We start from the raw sequence: 22,405 nt of genomic DNA, 5'->3' as shown, positions 1-22,405 counted from the left end.
GAGGGAAGCCCTTTGGAGCCAACACTGAAGTATGAAGTCACAACACCACTTAACAGCTAGTTACGAGCACAGGACTTGACCCAGCATACCACTGGTTCGTGTCACGTTACCAAAAATGCTGATAGAAAAATGACACTTATGTAGAAAAGCTGCAGATGCTTTCCATTATGTCAGTAAAATTGTTTCAACATGACGGAATTAATAAGGTTTTTTTATATAAAACAGGGAAACTTACTTATTGGATGTCCCTTATGGTACACCACTGATTCCAAAGTATGATCAACTGTGCACTAAAAAATGGGTTATAAGCCAAAACCTAGGTCATACAATAATAATAAAGTTTGTTAAAGAATGCTAACAAGATTCATTCAATTAATAATAATCTCTATATACAAAAGACAATGTCATGACTAACTAACTAACTACTCATTGCCCAGCCCAAACTGCTAAGGGTAGAAAAGTGAAGAGGATGTTGATCTTTTACTGTAGGCACCGTTTAAGAAGGGTCTGTCCAAAATTCCACTCTAAGGAGGTGAAATGGGGGATGAAAGCATTTTTAAAGTACATCACTATTAAGGGATTCCCCCCCCCCCCCCATGAACCATGGAACTTGCCATTGGTGGGGAGGCTTGCATGCCTCGACGATACAGATAGCCGTACCATAGGTGCGACCAAAACAGAGGGGTATCTGATGAGAGGCCAGACAAATGTGTGGTTCCTGAAGAAGGGCAGCAGCCTTTTCGTAGTTGCAAGGGCAACAGTCTGGATGATTAACTGATCTGGCCTTGTAACACTAACCAAAATGGCCTCGCTGTGCTGGTACTGCGAATGGCTGAAAGCAAGGGGCAACTAAGGCCGTAATTTTTTCCCGACGGCATGCAGCTTTACTGTATGATTAAATGATGATGGCGTCCTTTTGGGCAAAGTATTCCGGAGGTGAAATACTCCCCCATTTGGATTTCCGGGCAGGGACTACTCAAGAGGACTTCGTTATCAGGAGAAACAAAACTGGCGTTCTGCGGATCGTAGCGTGGAATGTCAGATCCCTTAATCGGGCAGGTAGGTTAGAAAACTTAAAAAGAGAAATGGACAGGTTAAAGTAAGATATAGTAGGTAGTGAAGTTCAGTGGCAGGAGGAACAAGACTTTTGGTCAGATGAATACAGGGTTATAAATACAAAATCAAGTAGGGGTAATGCAGGAGTAGGTTTAACAATGAATAAAAAAAATAGGAGTGCGGGTAAGCTACTACAAACAGCATAGTGAACGCATTATTGTGGCAAAGATAGACACAAAAGCCACACCTACTACAACAGTACAAGTTCATATGCCAACTAGCTCTGCAGATGATGAAGAAATTGATGATATGTATCATGAGATAAAAGAAATTATTCAGGTAGTGAAGGGAGACGAAAATTTAATAGTCATGGGTGATTGGAATTCGAGAGTAGGGAAAGGGAGAGAAGGAAACATAGTAGGTGAATATGGATTGGGGGAAAGAAATGAAAGAGGAAGTCGTCTGGTAGACTTTTGCACAGAGCATAACTCAATCATAGCTAACACTTGGTTCAAGAATCATAAAATAAGGTTGTACACATGGAAGAATCCTGGAAATACTACAAGGTATCAGATAGATTATATAATGGTAAGACAGATTTAGGAACCAGGTATTAAATTGTAAGACATTTCCAGGGGCAGATGTGGACTCTGACCACAATCTATTGGTTATGAGCTGTAGATTAAAACTGAAGAAACTGCAAAAAGGTGAGAATTTAAGGAGATGAGATCTGGACAAACTGATTAAACCAGAGGTTGTACAGAGTTTCAGGGAGAGTATAAGGGAACAATTGTCACAAATGGGGGAAAGAAATACAGTAGAAGAAGAATGGGTAGCTCGGAGGGATGAAGTAGTGAAGGCAGCAGAGGATCAAGTAGGTAAAAAGATGAGGGCTAGTAGAAATCCTTGGGTAAAAGAAGAAATATTGAATTTAATTGATGAAAGGAGAAAATATAAAAATGCAGTAAATGAAGCAGGCAAAAAGGAATACAAATATCTCAAAAATGAGATCGACAGGAAGTGCAAAATGGCTAAGCAGGGATGGCTAGAGGACAAATGTAAGGATGTAGAGGCTTATCTCACTAGGGGCGAGATAGATACTGCCTACAGGAAAATTAAAGAGACCTTTGGAGAAAAGAGAACCACTTGTATCAATACCAAGAGCTCAGATGGAAACCCAGTTCTAAGCAAAGAAGGGAAAGCAGAAAGGTGGAAGGAGTATAAAGAGGGTCTATACAAGAACGACGTACTTGAGGACAATATTCTGGAAATGGAAGAGAATGTAGAAGAAGACGAAATGGGAGATACGATACTGCGTGAAGAGTTTGACAGAGCACTGAAACAGAGAGAGTCGAAACAAGGCCCTGGGAGTAGACAACATTCCATTAGAACTACTGACGGCCTTGGGAGAGCCAGTCCTGACAAAACTCTACCATCTGGTGAGCAAGATGTATGAGACAGGCGAAATACCCTCAGACTTCAAGAAGAATATAATAATTCCAATCCCAAAGAAAGCAGGTGTTGACAGATGTGAAAATTACCAAACAATCAGTTTAATAAGCCACAGCTGCAAAATACTAACGCGAATTCTTTACAGACGAATGGAAAGACTAGTAAAAGCCAACCTTGGGGAAGATCAGTTTGGATTCCATAGAAATATTGGAACACGTGAGGCAATACTGACCTTACGACTTATCTTAGAAGAAGGATTAATGAAAGGCAAACCTACGTTTCTAGCATTTGTGGACTTAGAGAAAGCTTTTGACAATGTTGACTGGAATACTCTCTTTCAAATTCTGAAGGTGTCAGGGGTAAAATACAGGGAGTGAAAGGCTATTTACCATTTGTACAGAAAGCAGATGGCAATTATAAGAGTCGAGGGGGATGAAAGGGAAGCAGTGGTTGGGAAGGGACTGAGACAGGGTTGTAGCCTCTCGCCGATGTTATTCAATCTGTATACTGAGCAAGCAGTAAAGGAAACAAAAGAAAAATTCAGAGTAGGTATTAAAATCCATGGAGAAGAAGTAAAAACCTTGAGGTTCGCCGATGACATTGTAATTCTGTCAGAGGCAGCAAAGGACTTGCAAGAGCAGTTGAATGGAATGGACGGTGTCTTGAAAGGAGGATATAAGATGAACATCAACAAAAGCAAAACGAGGATGATGGAATGTAGTCGAATTAAGTCGGGTGATGCTGAGGAAATTAGATTAGGAAATGAGACACTTAAAGTAGTAAATGAGTTTTGCTATTTGGGAAGCAAAATAACTGATGATGGTCGAAGTAGAGAGGATATAAAATGTAGACTGGCAATGGCAAGGAAAGCGTTTCTGAAGAAGAGAAATTTGTTAACATTGAGTATAGATTTAAGTATCAGGAAGTCGTTTCTGAAAGTAGCCATGTATGGAAGTGAAACATGGACAATAAATAGTTTGAACAAGAAGAGAATAGAAGCTTTCGAAATGTGGTGCTACAGAAGAATGCTGAAGATTAGATGGGTAGATCACATAACTAATTAGGAGGTATTGAATAGAATTGGGGAGAAGAGGAGTTTGTGGCACAACTTGACAAGAAGAAGAGACCGGTTAGTAGGACATGTTCTGAGGCATCAGGGGATCACAAACTTAGCATTGGAGGGCAGCGTGGAGGGTAAAAATCATAGAAGGAGACCAAGAGATGAATACAATAAGCAGATTCAGAAGGATGTAGGTTGCAGTAGGTACTGGGAGATGAAGAAGCTTGCACAGGATAGAGTAGCATGAAGAGCTGCATCAAATCAGTCTCAGGACTGAAGACCACAACAACAACAAGGGATTTTTGAAGCTAAGACTATGAAAACTGACATTGATTTATCTGTTGGAAAATAAAAAACTCGTGTTTCAACTCTTTGGGAATTCAACCACTACGGGGGTAAAATAGTGGGTGAAAGTTATTTTTGAAAATAAATAACTACTAAGAGATTTTTAAGGCTACATCTATGACAACTGGTTAGAAATATAAAAAATAAATTTTTCAGTGTTTCTGGAAATTTAACTCCTTAGGGAATGCAACAGTGGGTGAATATTTTTTAGAAAATATTTTGTTACAATAAAAAAAATACAAAGTCAGTTTTATGAAAATTGGTACTTCAATTCTCAGTTAGATGTCAGTAAATATTGGCTAGCAAATTATAAATGCTACAGACATATGTCCACAACAAAGTAAAAGGCATAATTAACAAAAACTTTGGACTCCAGCTACCAGAATCACTTTTTGGTCACCATTACATTCAGAAAAGAGCATGCTTATATGGCCTTCATTAGTGTGGAAAGAAAGCTTAGAAATTGTTGCAATTTCTGAACAATACAAAAATCGGATTAAATAAAAACTAAAATTCTCTGCAGGCCATACAGTCTACATGGGCAAAGCAGCGGCGCTAAGCTAGTAATAATAATAATAATAATAATAATGGCTTTTGGAACAGACAAATGTAAGAAAAATAGCATAGTCAAGGGAAAACACACTAAACAAGAAGATTACATATTGGATAACCACAGCGACTGCATAGAAGCGATGGAAAAAACAGATGCCTATAAATACCTAGGATACAGACAAAAAATAGGAATAGATAATACAAATATTAAAGAAGAACTAAAAGAAAAATATAGACAAAGACTAACAAAAATACTGAAAACAGAATTGACAGCAAGAAACAAGACAAAAGCTATAAATACTTATGCTATACCAGTATTGACCTACTCATTTGGAGTAGTGAAATGGAGTGACACAGACCTAGAAGCACTCAATACACTTACGCGATCACAATGCCACAAATATAGAATACATCACATACATTCAGCAACAGAAAGATTCACATTAAGCAGAAAGGAAGGTGGAAGGGGATTTATAGATATAAAAAACCTACATTATGGACAGGTAGACAATTTAAGAAAATTCTTTCTAGAACGAGCAGAAACTAGCAAAATACACAAAGCAATCACTCATATAAATACATCAGCTACACCATTGCAATTTCATAACCACTTCTACAACCCTTTAGATCACATAACATCAACAGATACAAAGAAAGTAAATTGGAAAAAGAAAACACTACACGGCAAGCACCCGTATCATCTGACACAGCCACACATAGATCAAAACGCATCCAACACATGGCTAAGAAACGGCAATATATACAGTGAGACGGAAGGATTCATGATCGCAATACAGGATCAAACAATAAACACCAGATATTACAGCAAGCATATTATTAAAGATCCCAATACCACAACAGATAAATGCAGACTTTGCAAACAACAAATAGAAACAGTAGATCACATCACAAGCGGATGTACAATACTAGCAAATACAGAATACCCCAGAAGACATGACAATGTAGCAAAAATAATACATCAACAACTTCCCATAAAACATAAACTAATAAAACAACACGTTCCCACATACAAGTACACACCACAAAATGTACTGGAGAATGATGAATACAAATTATACTGGAACAGAACAATTATAACAGATAAAACAACACCATATAACAAGCCTGACATCATACTCACCAATAAAAAGAAGAAATTAACACAACTAATTGAAATATCCATACCCAACACAACAAATATACAGAAGAAAACAGGAGAAAAAATTGAAAAATACATCCAACTGGCTGAGGAAGTCAAGGACATGTGGCATCAGGATAAAGTCGACATTATCCCAATTATACTATCAACTACAGGAGTCATACCTCACAATATCCACCAGTACATCAATGCAATACAGCTACATCCAAACATATATATACAACTACAAAAATCTGTAATTATTGATACATGTTCAATTACCCAAAAGTTCCTAAATGCAATATAACATATACCATACAGTTACAAGGAAGTCACGCTTGACCGAGGTCCGCGTCACGTTCCATTTTTAACCAGACTTAAGTCTGAGAAAAAAAAAGTCAATAATAATAATAACAATAAGTCCTTTCATTAAGTCCTTTCTGGTTCTGCCTTGCTCTGAACCCACTATCCAACAAGCTACATAGTACAAATTATGGATATAATATTACTGGAACATACCCACACAAAATAACACATTTGCTATACATGGATGATCTAAAACTACTGGCAGCAACAAATCAGCAACTTAACCAATTACTAAAGATAACAGAAGTATTCAGCAATGATATAAATATGGTTTTTGGAACAGACAAATGTAAGAAAAATAGCATAGTCAAGGGAAAACACACTAAACAAGAAGATTACATATTGGATAACCACAGTGACTGCATAGAAGCGATGGAAAAAACAGATGCATATAAATATCTAGGATACAGACAAAAAATAGGAATAGATAATACAAATATTAAAGAAGAACTAATAGAAAAATATAGGCAAAGACTAACAAAAATACTGAAAACAGAATTGACAGCAAGAAACAAGACAAAAGCTATAAATACTTATGCTATACCAATATTGACCTACTCATTTGGAGTAGTGAAATGGAGTAACACAGACCTAGAAGCACTCAATACACTTACACGATCACAATGCCACAAATATAGAATACATCACATACATTCAGCAACAGAAAGATTCACATTAAGCAGAAAGGAAGGTGGAAGGGGATTTATAGATATAGAAAACCTACATCATGGACAGGTAGACAATTTAAGAAAATTCTTTATAGAACGAGCAGAAACTAGCAAAATACACAAAGCGATCACTCATATAAATACATCGGCTACACCATTGCAATTTCATAACCACTCTTACAACCCTTTAGATCACATAACATCAACAGATACGAAGAAAGTAAATTGGAAAAAGAAAACATTACATGGCAAGCACCCGTATCATCTAACACAGCCACACATAGATCAAAACGCATCCAACACATGGCTAATAAAAGGCAGTATATACAGTGAGACGGAAGGATTCATGATTGCAATACATGATCAAACAATAAACACCAGATATTACAGCAAGCATATTATTAAAGATCCCAATACCACAACAGATAAATGCAGACTTTGCAAACAACAAACAGAAACAGTAGATCACATCACAAGTGGATGTACAATACTAGCAAATACAGAATACCCCAGAAGACGTGACAATGTAGCAAAAATAATACATCAACAGCTTGCCATACAACATAAACTAATAAAACAACACGTTCCCACATACAAGTATACACCACAAAATGTACTGGAGAATGATGAATACAAATTATACTGGAACAGAACGATTATAACAGATAAAACAACACCACATCACAAACCTGACATCATACTCACCAATAAAAAAAAGAAATTAACGCAACTAATTGAAATATCCATACCCAATACAACAAATATACAGAAGAAAACAGGAGAAAAAATTGAAAAATACATCCAACTGGCTGAGGAAGTCAACGACATGTGGCATCAGGATAAAGTTGACATTATACCAATTATACTATCAACTACAGGAGTCATACCACACAATATGCACCAGTACATCAACGCAATACAGCTACATCCAAACACATATATACAACTACAAAAATCTGTAATTATTGATACATGTTCAATGACCCGAAAGTTCCTAAATGCAATATAACATATACCGTACAGTTAAAAGGAAGTCACACTTGATCAAGGTCTGCGTCACTGTCCATTTTTGACCAGACAGGACGTCTGAGAATAGAAAGAAATAATAATAATAATAATAAAACATGATGTGCTCCACATGAGAAACATAGTCTGAAAATGTGAGCACTAGAATACAGATCCTTTTTCCCTAACATTCAGTCTGATCACTCTGGTCTAAAGTGATTTAGAAAGTGTGCTTTTCATATGGGGAAAAATGCTAAATTTACAAGGTTCAGTTGTTATGAGAAGGTTATTATTTTCAACACATGTATCCCCTTTAAAACTCGATATCCTACTCACAACTGGTACTGAGCAGTGTTCCATCAGACAAAAGGGCAGTAAGTTGGAGCAGTTCGGGAAGCACCACTCGTGCGGTTTTAATGCATTAACTGATGTGATAATAGAAAATACTCCTGTGGATGAGTAAAGTAACAGTTCCAGCTCAATCTGAAAGTCCATTCCAGATATAATGTGAAAGGGTAGATATACAGTAGCCCCATGAACTTACTTTGAGACAGAATTTCAGCAATAATCTACAACAGAAGGTGGTAAAAGCAAGGCATAAAAACAATGACATTTGTAAAATGACTGCACGGAGGGAAATGATGGGCCAAGTATAATATGAACCCCTCAAGTCACAGAGTAAAAATCCTGTACAGATTTTAGTTGAATAACATGGAATTCATAATATTCCATAATTCTCAATTTTGTCTGGCAAACGTTCTAGTTACAGATGTGTAGTGATAAAAACACATACAAGTCTCAGTGTGTTAGCAGGTATCTTACCCACTTGACAATTCCACTTTTGTGCACATTTTGACCACTGTGCTACAGCATTTGCTCATGTGCTCAGTGGAGGGACCTAATAGGTAACTGCTGCTCATAAACAACATGATGGCTGTATGTTTTCAAATGTGAGCCAATGTCAGCTCCAGTGCTTTCTCGACTGTAGTTTAGGTAGAGATCGCTAATAGTTTTATGTCTCAAATTTCAATCTGCATATCATTATAAGCTCTGATCAACCACACAAGAAAGCATTTACATGACATTTATAACTTCCACACAGCCAGACACACTGTTATTCCCAATTGTCTGTTTCGTTTCTCATTGGCGTTCGATGTCTCATCTATGGTGTTTCGTAAAAGTTAAAGAGGAAGGAAAATTTAGTTTTAGTGTCCCATCAGTAATGTGATCAGTAGAGACAGAGCGTAAGTTGAGCTCATTTGAACTATGGAAAAGAAATCAGCTGTGTCCTTTCGAAGGAAGCATCGCAGCACTTGTCGGAGCAGTTTAGGAAAATCGCAAAATACCTAAACAGGGATGGCCAGAGACAGATTTGAACTGTTGACCTTCACAATATGAACACAGTGTCCTAAACAATAAGCCACTTTGCTTGGTACAGAGTTTTGTGCCAAACTAATTGAACTACTACTTGAAATTCCAAATGTATCAGTGTTCCATGTACTACATATTTACTTTTTACATTTCATTTTCTTGTAATTCAGACAGGCATCATCAAGAAAACTGTTGCGTTTAGTTATGTCATTGCCCGCAGCCTTAATATTTACACCCTCCATTTTCCAACAGATGATTTGCTGTGTTTTGTCTCCCATCAACAACGTCCATTGTGGTTACAGTCATTGAATCTTTGTAAACTGGTTACATAAGAGCAATACATAAGAACACACGTACCACTCCAGGTGAGTGGTGGGTATACCTACCTCTCCTTACTGACAAACGATACTTGCAATGAAAGTAATTCATATAGTGAGTAAATAATAATATAAAATAATATGCCTAATGTGAATCGGCAGGTTCTACGTCGTGGTCTTATTTATGCTGTGCTTGTGGTGAAGTGTACTGAACAATGATATACACGTCTACCACAGGACTCTGGTCCAGTGACTTAGCGAGAGGAAATACCTGCTTGGGCGTGACAAAAAGTATTCTGAGCATTCACCGTGCTGCCCTGGCCATGTGCAGAAGAACAGTTGTAACAGTAAAATAAAAGTGGTGGAATTGAAGGGTGATGAATTTTTGAGATGCATATTGATGTTGTATATGGAAGCTTGACACAGCAAATTATTTTTAATTACTGAAGTATTGAGAGAAGAATTTAATATATCACACAACCAATAGTAAATGATGTGCAAATGTATTTCTAAAATGTGATGTAAATGAGATAATATTTTTTGGAATTAAGAGAGTTCTTACAGTTTTGGTTTCGAGGTCCGGAAGATTAACATAAAAAGTACACGGTCAGTTTGCTACTATACACATATAATAACCCCAAGTTTGAAGAAACAGTTACATTGAAAACACCTGAAATGCTATAAGGTTGTGGCATCAATTTATAGAAACATCTTCAATAGCCTAATATGTAGACTGTGTCCTATGAAGAAGAGTGTCAGTTTTCAGGGATATGACAGCAATGTTTATTTGAAACAAAAAACATCATACAGGCATTTTCTCTACTCAGAATAGCACATTTAATGTACCTTTGTTTTTAGGTGAGTTGTGCGCACATACATGCCTTACCCACCCAACCTCCTTGACATTACATTCTAGCCCAATGTATCTCACTGCTTTCAACCTCTCTGCACACGATGTCTTTCTGCCATTAAACAAAGCGTTAAACAATGCAATTATCCATGGTGTGATGTGTGTGAAGTAGTGTGAGGGGCAATCTTCGGTCACACGCTGGCTAAAATGCAATGTATCTACACAGACAATGAATGCACAGATGTGGTATATATTTACAGCTTCTGCAATTGTTGTGCTCCTGCTGCAGTTCAAGGATACAATTGTGGCTCTCTGACACTTCAAATTCCCGATTGTATAGTGTGTGTTCCAGAGTTTTCAGGAAACTGTGCAAAACAGGTATTCTTCCAAATTCCCATTTTTCTTCTGATTGTGCAGTTCAGTAATCCACAACACATTGTTGAAACAGTTCAGTGTAGTCCTACTATCCACACAGCAGCTTTCTGTAAATATCAATGGCTCACCAGCAATTGTTACATGTGGAAAACTTATGTCACTTCATTTACAGTGTGTTCGCAATATCCAGTTAGTGATAATGCCACACGTCATTTGCTTTTGTTAATACTACTCACCCCACCGTGAACTATGGATCTTGCCATTGGTGGGGAGGGTTGTGTCCCTCAGTGATACAGATAGCCGTACCGTAGGTGCAACCACAACGGAGGGGTATCTGTTGAGAGGCCAGACAAACGTGCGGTTCCTGAAGAGGCGCAGCAGCCTTTTCAGTAGTTGCAGGGTCAACAGTCTGGACGATTGACTGATCTGGCCTTGCAACACTAACCAAAGCGGCCTTTCTGTGCCGTTACGGTGAACGGCTGAAAGCGAGGGGAAACTACGGCATTAATTTTTCCCCGAGGGCATGCAGCTTTACTGTATAGATAAATGATGATGGCTTCCTCTTGATTAAAAGTGTTAACGAAGATTGCTCAGAACTCACAAAGAAAAGACAGTGTGGTGATAATAGGAAGTGCAAACAATGTTTACAGAAATGAAGCCACTGCTTTTGTTGAGAAGCTGATCGCAGTGCTGCGGTTCCTGCATTTCACAAATGTAATTGTAACAACACTCCCACAAAGGTACGATCTTCCGAACTGGTCGTGCATTAACAAATAAATTCAATGAACGAATTATAAGTTAAAAAGCTTTTGTGCCAAATTTGTAAATGTAAAGCTCATGGATATTGATACTTACGAAAGAAACTGTTTTACACGCCATGGAAAGCATCACAACAAACAGGGTAGGCAAAGATTAGCTGTGAACGTTAACGATGTACGTGAACAGAAATCTCACGATAACGATAACAGACCTGTTATTGCAATGGAAGCGCCTTCACAGGAAACTAAGACAGTGGACCAATTCCTATGGAATTAGGTCCGAAAGAACTAACGAAGCAAGGGACCGTAAATTTGCAGTAAAAATTCACATAGGTGTCAACTTTTCTGACAGTTTAACAGATACCGTAAGTCCTTTAGTCAGTAAAAATAGCTTCATAATGCACATAAATATAGGTGGTGTGTCAGGAGAAATGAAGAACAAACTATATAACTTAGAAATACTCTTAGGCAAATAAACTCTGTAAAAGTCATATGTTAGAATGAACATTGGCTTAAATGGGACAATGTCAAGCTACTAAATTCACTCTCAGGATACAAGTTAGCATCGAGTTTTTGCAGAAAAAAGGGGTTTGGGGGATCATTTATATTAGTTGAACAGACACAAAACTTCGAAGCCAAAACAACTTTTGATTGTTTAAATAAGGAACAGGTACACAAAAGCTGTTGCATTGAGCTGTCTGAATACGGTTTACTAATCACAAGCATATATCACATCCCGGAATATTGGGCTACTAGGGCATTTCTAGAGAAATTTGAAACACTGCTAAGTAGGTTGCAGGCAGGGAAACTATATAAAAAGATTGTAATTTGTTCTGATTTTAATATAGATATAAGAGACGAAAACAGATTTGTTACCACTCTGAAGGATTTGTTGGCTACAAATGGCTTAACACTAAATTTTACTGAGTACACCAGGGTAATAGCCACTTCTGCCACAATCATTGATAATATAGGGAGCAGGAAAAATTATGGAAATACAGAAAAATATGTATTAGAATTAGGAATATCTGATCACTCAGCACTTTTTATGTCGTTGCCATACATAGACAAAACATATAGGCCCACAGTAAAATTGGTCAGAAATTTCAGCCAGCCAAATATAAACACATTTATCTTGAAATTAAAGGAAACCCACTGGACCTTCAGCAACCAGTGGTCAGTAAACAATAATTACAACCCTTTCATATCTGAATTCAAGAACATTTTCAACAAATGCTTTCCCCTCGTATCAACCCATGATAAATACAATAAAAGTAAGACATGGATTACAGAAGGTATCAGGATCTCTAGTATTAAAAAGAGGGAAATGCATAAGGAAGGGAAAACAAACCATGATGCTGAATTTATTAGGTACAAAATCAAGTACAAAAAATATTTGATCGGGTTGTCAAACAAGCAAAACAAATGGCAAACAGTAAATATATAGCTAATGCCTCAAATAAATCAAAAGTAGTATGGCAGGTTGTCAAGAAAGAAACAGGTACTGAAGAAACCAAACATTTTAATTACAAACTAGAAATTGGTGGGAATACTGTTACTAACGCTCGGCACATCTGTGAAGAATTTAATAAGTACATCATAACCACAAACAAAATTCATAGCTTCTTGTTTTCACAAATACGACCTGATGCAGTACTGCAGGAATCAAGAGAGTTTAAATTTACTGCAGTATCGTGTCAGGAAGTAGCTAATATCATACAATCCCTAAAAAATCTTAAATCTGTGGGCTGGGATGAAATTCCAACAAATATCATAAAGGCAGGAAGTGACAGCATTGCACCTCAACTCTGTAAAATAATAAACCAATCATTTGATGAGGGCTGCTTTCCAGACAGACTGAAATATGCTGAAGTTTGTCCAATCTACAAAAAGGGAAAAACAAGATGATTTAGTAAATTTCCACCCAGTGTCTATACTCCCAGTTTTCTTTAAAATACACTCCTGGAAATGGAAAAAAGAACACATAGACACCGGTGTGTCAGACCCACCATACTTGCTCCGGACACTGCGAGAGGGCTGTACAAGCAATGATCACACGCACGGCACAGCAGACACACCAGGAACCGCGGTGTTGGCCGTCGAATGGCGCTAGCTGCGCAGCATTTGTGCACCGCCGCCGTCAGTGTCAGCCAGTTTGCCGTGGCATACGGAGCTCCATCGCAGTCTTTAACACTGGTAGCATGCCGCGACAGCGTGGACGTGAACCGTATGTGCAGTTGACGGACTTTGAGCGAGGGCGTATAGTGGGCATGCGGGAGGCCGGGTGGACGTACCGCCGAATTGCTCAACACGTGGGGCGTGAGGTCTCCACAGTACATCGATGTTGTCGCCAGTGGTCGGCGGAAGGTGCACGTGCCCGTCGACCTGGGACCGGACCGCAGCGACGCACGGATGTACGCCAAGACCGTAGGATCCTACGCAGTGCCGTAGGGGACCGCACCGCCACTTCCCAGCAAATTAGGGACACCGTTGCTCCTGGGGTATCGGCGAGGACCATTCGCAACCGTCTCCATGAAGCTGGGCTACGGTCCCGCACACCGTTAGGCCGTCTTCCGCTCACGCCCCAACATCGTGCAGCCCGCCTCCAGTGGTGTCGAGACAGGCGTGAATGGAGGGACGAATGGAGACGTGTCGTCTTCAGCGATGAGAGTCGCTTCTGCCTTGGTGCCAATGATGGTCGTATGCGTGTTTGGCGCCGTGCAGGTGAGCGCCACAATCAGGACTGCATACGACCGAGGCACACAGGGCCAACACCCGGCATCATGGTGTGGGGAGCGATCTCCTACACTGGCCGTACACCACTGGTGATCGTCGAGGGGACACTGAATAGTGCACGGTACATCCAAACCGTCATCGAACCCATCGTTCTACCATTCCTAGACCGGCAAAGGAACTTGCTGTTCCAACAGGACAATGCACGTCCGCATGTATCCCGTGCCACCCAACATGCTCTAGAAGGTGTAAGTCAACTACCCTGGCCAGCAAGATCTCCGGATCTGTCCCCCATTGAGCATGTTTGGGACTGGATGAAGCGTCGTCTCACGCGGTCTGCACGTCCAGCACGAACGCTGGTCCAACTGAGGCGCCAGGTGGAAATGGCATGGCAAGCCGTTCCACAGGACTACATCCAGCATCTCTACGATCGTCTCCATGGGAGAATAGCAGCCTGCATTGCTGCGAAAGGTGGATATACACTGTACTAGTGCCGACATTGTGCATGCTCTGTTGCCTGTGTCTATGTGCCTGTGGTTCTGTCAGTGTGATCATGTGATGTATCTGACCCCAGGAATGTGTCAATAAAGTTTCCCCTTCCTGGGACAATGAATTCACGGTGTTCTTATTTCAATTTCCAGGAGTGTAGTTGAACGAATAGTATGTAATCAATTAGAAAAATACAATAAAGAAGGTAATATTATTCTCAATAACTAATATGGGTTTTGGAAGTGACAAAACACTTTACAAGCTGTAAATGAACTAATCTCTAAAGTAAGTAAATGCCTCAACAAGAAACAAAGTGTATCTGGTATTTCTTGTGACCTCTCAAAGGTCACCATAAGCTACTGCTCCAAAAATTGGGTACCTATGGCTTCCATGGAAAATCTATAAGATGGTTTTCATCTTATCTCAAAAAAGGCACCAAAGGGGGGTTATACATCAAAAGGGAGAGAAAACTTGCTCTAGCTGGAGAAAAATACAAGCAGGCGTGCCCAAGGGCTCAATATTAGGATCACTTCTGTTCTTATATTACATAAATGACACGCCTATCAAAGTAAATACAGATACAATACTTTATGCAGATGACTCAACTGCTGTAGCCTGTTGTAAAAACACTGAATAATTAGTATGGACCACGAAACAAACTCTACAAGAAATTTAACAATGGATAAAAAATAATGCTGTGAAATTAAATCGTGAAAAAACCCAAATGATACACTATAGGACCAAACGAACTACTGAATGTATATCGCAAATAGAATATTGAGGTAAAGAACTGACCACATTGATTCTGTACAATTTCTTGGGATAACTTTAAATAAAAACTTGCAGTGGACCAACCATGTGGACAGTTTACTGAAGAGATTAAATAATTTAGTTTATATAATGAGGGTACTACACAAAGTAATAGATTTAACGGTGAAGAAAATTGTATACCACACGTATTTCATAACAGTTATAAGATATGGAACAACTTTTTGGGGTGTTGAAAAGACAAACTTCCTTCGAATCTTCTAAAAAAAAAAAAAGAGCAATGACAATAACTAATAGTAGAAATTCATGCAAACCACTATTCGAAAGCCTGGACTTCATGACAATCCCTTCCATCTCCATCTATGAAATACTTCTCTTTGATCAGAAAAACTTGCATCTGTCTGAAGGAAATCCATTCACACATGCCTATGAAACTACACATAAATTGAAATACATGCTACCTTGTCACAGACTCACATTATATGAAAATACTCCATATTACATGGCTCTGAAGGTCAGAAATAAGGTAAGGTCAACATCTGGGGAATCCACAATGGAGACCATTGGCACAAACCTAAAAAGCAAATGTTGTTATAGTCTAGAAGACTTTCTATATGAATAAAAATCAAATATTATAATTTAGAAGAATTTATAAATGGGAATAGGGAGTAAGGATACAAGTACAAATGGTATACTTTCAAAGCCTTATAGATACAAAGTATACACATTCACTGTATATTCATGTTTATAAATAGAATTATAGTTTGAATGGTGTTTTGTAGTCCGTCCAGTACATCCATACGTCATATAGGTGTGTGAAGGCTATGGGAGTGTTTCGATGAGTTACGAAAAGATTTAAATTTTAATGTTGTATTGTTATTATAATAAGCAATGAATGTATTATGTATTTCCTGTAGTATATAAAATACTGTAACAACTGAGGTTAAAGACTGATAAGTCACCAATGTTCTCAATCGAATGACTGTATTAAAACATGTTATGTGACAATACAGTATCTTATGTTATACCGTGTCTGTGGACATTTATGGACCTTTGCCTAATTCTAAAAATGGATTTTGTTTTGTCTTTGTGGTGGTTGATGTATTTTCAAAGTTCATAAAGGCATTTCCTCTTAAGAAAGCTACAAGTAAGCAAATCATCTCTAAGTTTGAAAACATGTTTTCTTCAGTTGGGTATTCCTAAAACAATTTTATCTGACAACAGTTCACAGTTTACATCACAAGCTTGGAAAGATTCTATTGATCACACAAAAGTAAGCCATATTCTAACCTTAGTGTACCGTCCGTCGAGTAATCTTGCAGAAAGATACACCAGAGAAATTGGTAGACAGTTTAGAACGTATTGTTGTAAGAATCATATCAGTTGCATAAATTATGTCAGTGATTTTGGGGATATTATGAAGAGCTTACAACATTCTTCAACAGGTTTTTCACAATTTGAAATCATATTTAATACTAGACCAGCCCTAATTTATTTCTGAGAATGTTGAGTTCCTCCATGTAAAATTCTGTTCATTGTTACAATCAATATGTACTAGCTCTGTATTTAAAGTTAAAATTATTTTTTTAGGAACATATGAAATTATGAAATATTTGGCTCAGTTAAAATTTCTATCGTTAATTACACAATTTAGTACCGTTTATTATGTCTGTTTCATGATTCATTTATAAATTAATAGAAATTCATTTGTCAAGAAAATTTATAAACCATTTGGAGTATTGTTATTAACACAGAGTGAGTAGGGAGTAGTGGGCATGCCTCTAATGTGATCAGACGTGTTTCTGTATTTTGGAGGAACAATGTAATTTCAGCTTTGTTAATGTTAAAATTCAAAAGACAGTGTGATATAGTAAAATGTGGAGCAAATAAATTCCAAAAAGAAACAAAATTCTGTGCAGGCATTTTTCTAAATTAGTTACATCAATTGGAACCATGAGAACCTAAAATGTGAAAAATTCTGCTTCAGGAATCAGAATCCTAGACATGAAGAACTGGAGCAAACTCTGTGAGAAAAAAAGATAAGTAAAATGTTTAGTGTAAATCTTACTCGTCGAGAAATATCGGAAATGGCTTCAATATCGACAATAGTAGTGACTCCATAGATGACGACACTCCACCAGAAGAAAACTATTGTTTTGATGCCACATGCCCCCTTGCAGCCACAGAAGTTGAACAAACTAAAAATATAAACAGAAGTATATGGAAAAATAATGATGTCATTGAAGCAAGGGAAATATTAAAATTATTCCATAGTGCAATGTTGAATAACAGACTAAATTTCAAGCTAAAGGAAGCTTTCAAAACTTACCAAGAATACTATAAAGATTTATTAATACAGACCAGGAGCAGCTATGTTGCAAACAAGCTCCAGACTTCACACAGTGTTACCACTGGTGTCTTGGGAGTGACAAACTATTTTATAACAGGCAGGGCAAAAGATGTATAGACTTTAATATTGACCACAATGGGATGGTAACAAAAGATGAACTTGAAATTGCTAACATATTCAATGAACATACTTCTTCAGTGGGGGAAGCTATCAATGACAAACATAATAATCTGCAGTATAATTTTAAAGGAAATCCATCTGAGCATAACATACATCCAGCCCCACAACCTGCAAAGAAATAATTAACATCATTAGCTCTCTAAAATCTTCCCAATTCACAGGCATGATGGCCTCAGTATTAATGTATTAAAAGCATGCAGACAAACTGTGTCTGTAGCAGTAAATAATGTAATAGAATCAGGCACCTTCCCAGAAAGACTAAAAATAGCTCAAGTAACACAAATCTTTAAAAAAGGGGACAAACTCAAAATTCAAAACTACAGACCCACCTCAATACTTCCAGTCTTTTCCAAAATAGTTGAAATATACAGCAGAATTATGAGCTCTCTCCAGATGCACTACCTAATGTTTGAAAATCAAAATTGTTTCTTAATATGTAAATCAACCAGCAGAGCACCTGCTCAACTAATTGAAGAGATAACAAGTGACACCGAGAACAAGCAACATGTTGCAGGTGTATACCTCTACCTGGAGAAAGCTTTCAACTGTGTGAGCGCCACAATCCTGTTAGAAAAGCGCAGAATATTGGAATCAGAAGCACTTCTCATTACATAATAAAATCTTACGTGAGTAATCGAAAACAGTTTGTACTGCTCAAAGCTGAAACAGGTGTTCACAAATCCAAAATAACTAATATAAAAAATGGAGTGCCCAGAGCTCGGTATTGGGTCCTCTGCTGTTTTTAATTTATGTAAATGATGTAAGATGTTGCACTGAGAATTCCAAAATAGTTCTGAGTGCAGCTTATACATCCATCATGTGGAAAAAGGAATCATTTAATGAACTAGAGGCCCATTGTAATAACGTGACAAATGAAATTGCACAGTACTTTAACGAAAGCCATCAAATGTAAGTGATAGTAAAACATGACTCATGGAGTTTAACAACAGTAGTTTTAATGATGAAATTAAAGTATACAAAGGGAATGAATTAGTAAAAAAGACTTTAGTGTAAAATTCCTTGATTTAACAATTCAAAGCAATCTAAAGTGGGACACACATGTTGACACACTCGCATGTAAGTTGTCTAAGAATATATTTACAATTAATATAATTAGCTAGTTCTGCAAAGACATTACCGCCCCACCCCTTATGAGTACTCTCCCTCCACTGGCTGCTCCCCCCCTTCCCCCCCTCATCTGTCCATGCCACCCCCATCCGCCCTACTCTGTGAAGTGTCTTCTTTGTGCGAAATTTTTAGTGCAGTGTTTTAAATGGGTGGTATTTGTTGTACTGTTGATGGGTGTAATTTTTCTCTCTTGCGAACAGAAACCAGACTGTCACAGTGTTTCTCAATTTTCTGTCTACTAGTGCACCTGTCTTCTTCCTGTGTATTTAATTAGCAGCACCAACTCTTTGTTTTATGTTTTAACTTCCACAACTTTCTGCCATTTTACAATTGAAAAGTCACTTGTTTGAATTGCCTGCTTTTATTACTTATTATCTTCTTATTATGTTTTACAAATTCTATAGGTTGTAGAGCAGCGTACAAAGCTACTGCCAGCCTGACCCGTACCTGGGGGATTTGAAACCGAATAACAGAAAAATACAAAGGTTGTGGTAATAGACAGATATTTAAACACACTCATTCATAAAGGCTAAAATTGCATGGTCATTTCGAAAACAGATTATAGACATGCCTCTTATGAGTATTTTCATGAGTACCGTATTACACACATATGTCATCCATAAACTACAAAAAATTCAATCTGGTGTCTAGTACGTTTAACAGCTCTATTCAAAAGGCGGATATTTTTTGCAACAGTACAATACTCAGCTAAACTTTTGTCTGTATCTCAAAATTTTCCGTTAGTACAATTTCCAATTTCAACCTGTAACAGTAAGATCAGTACATTCCACTGTTTTGACGTGCACATCATCAATCTTAAAACACGCAAGTTTCCGACCTAACCTAGACCCTGGGCTTAGCTACAGGTCAGTCTGTTATCACAACCAACATTAAAGGTGGGAGGGATACAGTGATGAGTACGAGAATCTAGCAGGCCTTTATCATTAAATATATGGCAGAAAATTTTGGGGAAATAGGATGAAAGATCAGAATGGAATTTTCGTTATTCAATTACAGTATAGTTCACATTTATTTATCATCCCTTTCTAATTACATAATGTCTTCAGTTACGCACTGTACCAATACTCATTTTGCACACTTTATTATCAACTATGGCTCTGGGAATTCTTCAAGAGTCATTTTGAATCTTCGCGATTATCTCTTCTAGATGTGGCTGGGTACATGCAGCATCCACTAATCCAAATGGGAACTGTGTCTGGAAAATCACGAGGATTATTAAACTTCTACTAATTACTAGCAATATATTTCACATTATACAACTGCTAATATTTCTGGTAATGAAAGCACGTTAGTTTGGGAAGGTTTCACACTTTGCACAAATGATGTACGTTCATTTACAAACATAGAAACTAACCTTACTTCTGACGAAGACTGTGTAAAGACGATGTGACAACTTTTCCAGTTCCCCTTTCACTGATATTTCGAATTATCGCTACATCGACTGACTTACATTGTGGTTCAGATACTTGTGAAGGCGTAAAAAAAGTGTTTAGAATCCATATTCTAAACATGAACTCCTATGGTACTGTGTGGTAATTTCTGTTATGATTCTCGACATAACACTATTAATGTAAACTAAACTGACAATTTAAATTAAAGCCAAAGGAAGAACGTAGGTAATATATACTTCATACTGATTCTGTAGTTGAAATTTTGCCTGTGGGCAAGTCTCATTTGCGACGAATGCCCGTGTAACATGTACGGTGATTAATAGCAGAAATCGCCGAAATAGGAGAGGGACAACAGTTGCTAACGAATTCGTTAACTGCGACACCAATCAGTAAACTAATTACTGATTACCAATTTACAACTAAACCTTGACGTTCATTTAATATGGTAGCGCGGGCAACAACGCCCCCACCATTCAAAAATTGACATCAAATAGAGCTAATCATGAAAAGTCATACCGAACGCTTCGAATGGTTGACTATGTAGAACATTTTACCACAAATATTGCAAAGTATGATGATTCTCGTCATAAAGAATTGGAAGATACATGCGTTTATAAGAGCAGAACAAAAACAGCTGAAACGAATAAACTGCTTATCCAACATCTGCCTTTAGGGCTTCTAACTACTAACTGAAATAAAATATGAAGAATTCAAATCATTTAGTGAGAAGCTCCGGACAGCAGTGTTGCCAGACGTCACCGACAGATGGCACCCTGATACACTGGCTGAGAAAGTGTAGCGGTTCTCATTTGCTTTTAATAACACAGTCAGCAATCGGCAGTTACCGAATATTTATAGCCGCATAAGTCTTATACTTCGCTTGTTTAAAATAGGAGATGTGATGCATTTTGATAAGTTTCATGAACATTGTACATGCGTGTTGTACTACTATTTGCACATGACACATTTTACTGTAGTATTAAAACAGCTATAAAATAACGAGATATTATCACCCTACCTGGCCCTCTCCCGTGCGCCCCCTGCTCCTCTCCCCCATCTCTTCTACTCCCTCCCTTCTTCGGGTCTCCCTCGTCTCCTAGCGCCTGGCAGATCCTCTGTTTTGGTCATCGTCAGTGTGCCACATCAGTACAGGCGTCTAAAGCTAGCGAAATGAGGGATGCTCAACTACCGGACCTACCGATAGATGGCTGTAGCGCGTGCCGGCAAGAGACCGTATCATTGAGTGTCCGCCATATCTGAATTTGGCAAAAAACAAAGTGTCAAAACACGGATGAAAATGTTTTTCGTTCTGCGCCCTCATAAGTATTTTATATTGGATGTTCTAGATGTCTACACATCAACATAAAGAAGTGTTTCTAATCTAGCGAGAAAAAACGGTGACAGTTCTGCTATGAAATTCCTAAATTCGAGTGTGTTTTGAAAGCTTGACAAGCTGATCTATAAATTGTTTACTATTTTATGAGTGCTTTACTTATTTGCCCGTTTTAAAACACTATTTAAGATTCAATGGAGGTCAACAAATTACCTTACTTGCCGAAGATGGTATAATTCGGAAAATCAAGTGTGGACAACAGTGAAGACGTCTCTTGAAAAAAAGTTGACATCGTTTGCTTAGGGGTATCTTTACTGACAACAGAAATTACAACTGAACTATTAAAGTGTTACTTACGTATAAACGGAAAAAATCGTTATTTTTTCTTTATCTGAAGTGATGCATTACCGATCTACATATATACTGACACTGTAATTGCAACATGCACTTACGAATTTGGCTCTCTGTTTGATCAGTAATTTAAATGCCATGATTTTATTATCGCCTGTACATGACACGGTGTATTTAAACTGAGTGATATGGTAGAAGCACCAGTTTTTAACAGTGCTTCACTCTTTGATACGAGACAAGAAATACATTTAAATGAGACAAACACAAAGCCCAACGTTAAGGCTTCTCGTAAATGCATGACTTGTATCATTTGGAAGTTAAGTCTAGTAATAATATTATATTGGACTG

The 22,405-nt window shown here is 37.8% G+C and overlaps 1 long non-coding RNA gene across 1 annotated transcript; it reads right to left on the bottom strand.

The window, feature by feature from the left end:
- Nucleotides 1–19,972: 19,972 nt before the first annotated feature.
- LOC124720327 lies at nucleotides 19,973–21,352 on the bottom strand. The gene is made up of 2 exons (XR_007006127.1): nucleotides 20,337–21,352; nucleotides 19,973–20,177 (listed from the first exon to the last, which is right to left on the bottom strand). It is a non-coding gene; the product is annotated as an uncharacterized LOC124720327 (long non-coding RNA).
- Between the last annotated feature and the right edge of the window lie 1,053 nt (nucleotides 21,353–22,405).

Source organism: Schistocerca piceifrons, chromosome 11, assembly GCF_021461385.2.
Source record: "Schistocerca piceifrons isolate TAMUIC-IGC-003096 chromosome 11, iqSchPice1.1, whole genome shotgun sequence".
In the NCBI taxonomy this organism is placed as follows: Eukaryota; Metazoa; Arthropoda; class Insecta; order Orthoptera; family Acrididae; genus Schistocerca; species Schistocerca piceifrons.
The sequence above is the reverse complement of the archived record's forward strand: the minus strand, read 5'-3'. Positions and strand labels throughout refer to the sequence as shown.